Genomic DNA, 5965 nt, shown 5'->3' on the forward strand with positions numbered 1-5965 from the left:
TTCATTTTCTCCATCAAGACGATTGTGTGAGTTCTTTTACTTCATTCTGTTAATGCAGCATGTTACCTTGAGTGATTTTCATATGTTGAACCACCTTGCATTTACTGGGTAAAGCCCACTTTGTCATGATGTATAATCCTTTTACTATGCTTACTAATATTTTGTTGAAGATCTGTACATGGAAGGGATCTGGCCTACAGTTTTCTTGTAATATCTTTGTCTGGCCTCCTTTCAGGGTAATGCTGGCCTCATAGAAAAAGTTAGGAAATGTTACCTAGTTTTATAATTTTTGGAACAGTTTGTGAAAGATTGAGGTTAATTCTTTAAATATTTGAGTAGAATTAACCAGTGAAGTCTTCTGGTTCTGGGCTTTTCTCTGTTAGGAGATTTTTGATTTGCTGATTTAATTCCTTTTCCTGTTACAGGTCTATTCAGATTTATTTCATTTCTCTCTCTCTCTTTCCTCCTTCATTCCTTCCTTCTACTCAGTTTTGGTAGTTTGTGTCTTTCTAGAAATTTGTCCATCTCATCTAGATTATTTTATTAATGTACAATTATCATAGTATTCTCTTATAATGCATTGTATTTTATAAGTAATGTCCCCACTTAGATTTCATCTCTGATGTTTGTATTTTGAATCTTTTCCCTTTTTGTCTTGATCAGTTTGGCTAAAGGTTTGTCAATTTTGTTGACTTTTTCATTGAAATGACTTTCGTTTTTTAAAAATTAAATTTGATTAATTTTATCTATTGTTTTTCTGTTCCCTGCTATATTTATCTCTTCTCTGATTTTTATCATTTCCTTTCTTGTGCAAGCCATGGGTTTTGTTCATTCTTAGATCCTTAAGGTATAGAGTAAGGTTATTGATTTGAGAGTGTTCAAGATCTGTCTTCTTTTTCTAATGTAGATGTCTGCAACTATTACTTTCCCTCTAAGTACTGTTCTCACTGCATTTCATGTGTTTTTTATGTTGTGTTTTTATTTTCATTTATCTCACAGTATTTTATTATTCCACTCATAATTTTCCCTTTGACCTGCTTGTTAGGATTGTGTTTTTTAGATTGTATATACTTGTGAATTTTTACGTTTTCCTTCTATTGATTTCTTTCATTTATTTGTGATTGGAAAACATACTTTATATGATTTCAGTCTTTTTAGTTTATTGAGACTTGTTTTAAGGCCTAACATACGGAGAATGTTTCGTGTACATTTAAGAAAATGTGTATTCTGCTGTTGTTGTTAGTTGGTTTGTTTAGTTGATTTATGGTGTTATTCAGGTCCTCTCTTTTCTTATTGAACTTCTATGTAGTAGTTGGATTATTGAAGTCTCCAACTATTATTGAATAACTGTCTTTTTATACTTTCAGTTCTGTTTGCTTTATATATTTTGGAGCTCTGTATTTTGGAGCATATATATTTATAATTGTTATATTTTCTTGATGTGTTGACCCTTTTATCAATATATAATGTCTTTTTTTTGTTTGTTTTTTGTGACAGTTTTTCTCTGAAAGTCAATTTTGTCTGATATTAATGTAGCCACCCCATCTTTCTTTTGGTTACTAATTTACATGGAATGTCTTTTTCCATTCTTTCACTTAATCATGTCTTTGAATCTAAAGTGAATCTCTTATAGACAGCATATAATTAGATCCTGTTTTCTTTTTCCTTTCTGCTAATTTATTTCTTAATTGGAGAGTATTCTCTTTACATTTAAAGTAATTGTTGATAAGAAAGGACTTCTGCCTTTTGCTGTTTATTTTCTATGTTTTGGATCACTTTTGTTCTACAATTTCCTCATTGCTGCCTTTTTTAGTGATTTTTTTTTTCCTATTGTACTATTTTGATTCTTTTCTCATTTATTTTTCTGTGGACTTTTTAGCATTTCTCTTAGTGGTTACCTGGAGATTATAATTGATAACTTCATAATAATCAAGATTGAATTAATGCCAGATTAGTTTTAATAGTGTACAAAAATGCATTTTTAAATAGTGTATTGCCCCATTATGTTACAGTTGTCATCAGTTATGTCTAATTTATAATTTGCATGCCTGTTATTGGATTATTGATTTCTCATTTTTGTTTTATACATTTCTCATTTTTGTTTTATACATTGGCCTTTCAATTGTATTGGAAAAATAAAAGGATAATTACATACCAAAGTGCAACAACATTGGCTTTTATACTTATGTAGCTAAGTTTACCATTCTTCTTTTTTTTAATCATTTTTATTTTTTAATTACAGTTGACATGCAATATTATATTAGTTCCAGGAGTGCAACATACTGCTTAGACATTTATATAACTGATGAAGTGATCACCTCAATAAGTCTAGTAGTCATCTGACATCATACATAGTTATTACATTATTGACTATGTTCCCTATGCTATGCTCTACATCCTTGTGACTGTTTTTGTAACTGGCAATTAGCACATCTTAATTTCTCCCCCTTTTTCATTCATTCTCCCAGCAACCCTTTCATCTGGCAACCATCAAAATGCCCTCTATATCTATGAGTTTGTTTCTGTTTTTGTTTATTTTGTTCTTTAGATTTCACATATAAATGAAATGACATGACATTTGTCTTTGTCTAACTTCACTTAGCATAATAGGTCCATCTATGTTGTTGCAAGTGACAAGATTTCTTTTTTTTTATAGTTGAGTAATATTTCACTGTATATATGTACCACCTCTTTATCCGTTTATCTATCAATGGACACTTAGGTTGCTGCCATATCTTGGCTATTGTAAATAATATTGCATAAACATAGACATGCATTTGTCTTTTTGAATTAGTTTATGGGGTTTCTTCAGATAAATAACCAGAAGTGGAATTATTGGATCCTACTTTGTCTCTTATTAAGGCCTTTGTTTTAAAGTCTGTTGTCTGATATAAGTATTGCTACCTCAGCTTTTGTGTTTCTATTTTTGTGAAATATCTTTTTCTGTCTCGTAACTTTCAGTCTGTATGTCTGTCTTTTTTTTTTAATTAGAGTTGACATTTAATATTGTTTTATATTAGTTTCAGGTGTACAGCATAGTAATTACAGGTATACAGGCCTTTTACCTCCTTGGTTAAATTTATTTCTAGGTATTTTATTGTTTCTGATTCAACTGTAAGTGGGATTGTTTTCTTAATTTCTCTTTCCAATAGTTCATTATTGGTGTGTAAAAATGCAACCAACTTCTCAATGTTAATTTTGTGTCTTGCTACTTTACTGAAGTGATTTATCAGTTCTAAGTTTTTTGGTTTAATCTTTGGGGTTCTCTATATATGGTATCATGTCATCTGCAAGTAAGGACAGTTTTACTTTTTCTTTTCCAATTTGAATGCTTATTTTTTTCTTGTCTCACTGCTATGGCTAGAACTTCCAATACTATGTTGAATAAAAGTGGTGAAAGTGGACATCCTTGTCTCATTCCTGATCCTGGGGGAAAAATAAAAAGGAAAACACTTTTTATTTTTCCCCACTGAGTACGACATTAGCTGTGGGTTTGTCATATATGGCCTTTATTATGTTGAGGTATGTTCTCTCTTTGCTGAGAATTTTTGCCATAAATGGATGCTAGATTTTATCAACCACTTTTTCTGCATCTACTAATATGATTATGTGATTTTTAACTTTAAATTTGTTAATGTGGTGTATCACATTGATTTGCGGAGACTGAACCAGCCTTGCATCCCAGGAATAAATCTCACTTCATCATGGTGTATGACATTTTTAATGTTTTGCTGAATTCGATTTGCTACTATTTTGTTGAGGATTTTTGCCTCTACATCCATCAGGGATATCAGCCTATAATTTTCTTTTTTGTAATGTCTTCGTCTGGTTTTGCAATCAGGGTAATGGTGGCCTTGTAAAATGAGCTTGGGAGCTCAGAAGGAGGGCTCAACGTGCATTATATAAAGACTGAGACCCTTCTCTTCTCCTTCAATTATATACCAAGTCTACAGATGAAATTGCAATCTTATTTAATATTGCATTTCTTAATGAGTAAGTTCAAACATCTTTTTAAATGTGTTTTAGGCAGTATGTATGATGCTTAAGAGTGTTGACTCTGGAAGTATGGTAACTGTTTGAATATTAGTCCTGCCATTAACTCTGTAGCATTGGGGCATGTTACTTTACTTCTATATGCCTTAAATTTCTCATCTTTGGAACAGAGGTAATAGTACCTATACCATAGGGTTGCTGCATAGGTCAAATGAGAATTTTTTAAAAGTTCTAAGGTAAAAAGTTCTCTAAGAAGTGTTTGGAATATAGTTAGGATTATGCTGTTTTTTTTACTTGTAGTTGTTTTATGTCTTTATTGCATTTTTTGTTGTTTTAGTCTTATTGTTTGTAACTGCTGCTTATATATAGGAGAATTTGCATCAATGTTGGAGGTATTTGTTTTTCTTTTAATAAAAAGAAGCCTTTTTGAAATTTGTTTAGGGAAACCACATACCTGATAAGAGGTTAATATCAAAAATATAAGGAACTCATACAACTCAATAGCAAACAAACAAAAACAATTTTAAAATGGGCAAAGAATCTGAAGATGTACAAATGGCCAATAAGTGTATGAAAAACGCATTCAGCATCACTGGTCATCAGGGAAATGCAAATCAAAACCACAGTGAACTATCATCACACATCTGTTAGATGGCTGTTATCAAAAAGACAAGAGATAACAAGTGTTGCAAGGGGGGTAAGAAAAGGAAACCCATGTACACTGTTGTTGGAATGTAAAATTGATATAGCCTTTAAGAAAAACAGTATAGAGGCTCTTCAAAAAAATTAAAATAGAACTACCATATGATCCAGCAATTCTACTCCTGCATGTACATTTGACCCTTAAACAACACGTATTTGAACTATGTGGGTTCATTTATACATGGATTTTTTTCAGTTGACCCACAGAGTTCAATTTACCCACGCAGTTCAAACCCACGCTGTTTAAGGATCAGCTCCACAGCTGAGAATCTGAGTATGTGCAGGGCTGATTGCAGTTATATGCAGATTTCAACTGTATGGGAAGTTGGTACTCCTAACCTCCACATTATTCAAGGGCCAACTGTATTTTCACAGGAAACGAAATCAGGATCTTCGATATCTGCACTTCCACATTCACCGCAGCATTATTCACAATAGCGAAGATATAGAAACAACCTCAATGTCCATCAGTGGATGAATAGATAAAGAAAATATAGTATACATATATAGTGAAATATTATTCAGCCATAAAAAAGAAGGAAATCCTGCCATTTGCAGCACCATGAATGAACTAGAAGGACATCATGCTACATGAAATAAGCCAGACACACAAAGACAAATCACTGTCAGGTGGGAGAAATGGAGAGATGCTGGTCAAAGGGTACAAACTTTCAGTTATTAGATGAATAAGTTCTTGGGAGCTAATGTACAGCATGGTGACTATAGTTAATAATATACTTGAAATTTGCTAAGAGAGTAATGGCTAAAATATATACAATTTTTGTTTGTCAGTTATACCTGAACAAAGCTGGCAGAGAAATTTGATTAGGGGCCCAGTATTAATAACTAAACTATAGATTGGCTTTATACATTTTTAGTCATGGGCTTATTTCATCATTAGTGGGTCTGCTTTACTTAAGACAAAAAATAGAAAAAAAATTATGCTTTTTCAAAGATCAAGTTATTTAAACTTTTTGTTCATTGATGGCTCAGAGTTTCAGAATGACAGGTGGTTTTTTAAATATATCCTTTATGATAATTATCAGTGATGCATCTGCTTGCCACTTCTACCTAGTATATTTAGGTATAAATAATAAAATTTTTTCAGCTTGAAGGTTTTGGGTAGGAAGTGAAGAAAAATCTATAGATGTTTCTGTTTCATGGTAGCCATTGTTATTTTCCTTTTTCTTTCTCTGGCTAATTTTGTATAGTTCACTTGGATAAGTGCATGCTGAGCACCAATGCAAAGAACTGGGCAGATGGAACTTCT

At 32.0% G+C, this 5965-nt stretch overlaps 1 protein-coding gene across 3 annotated transcripts in view; it reads left to right on the top strand.

Moving 5' to 3' along the window:
- Positions 1 to 5965, top strand: part of SPIRE1 (spire type actin nucleation factor 1) — a 179179-nt gene that overhangs the window by 123796 nt on the left and 49418 nt on the right. The gene's annotated exons all lie outside the window — the stretch shown is intronic.

This window comes from Pteropus alecto, unplaced genomic scaffold (genome assembly GCF_000325575.1).
Source record: "Pteropus alecto unplaced genomic scaffold, ASM32557v1 scaffold233, whole genome shotgun sequence".
NCBI classification, from domain to species: Eukaryota; Metazoa; Chordata; class Mammalia; order Chiroptera; family Pteropodidae; genus Pteropus; species Pteropus alecto.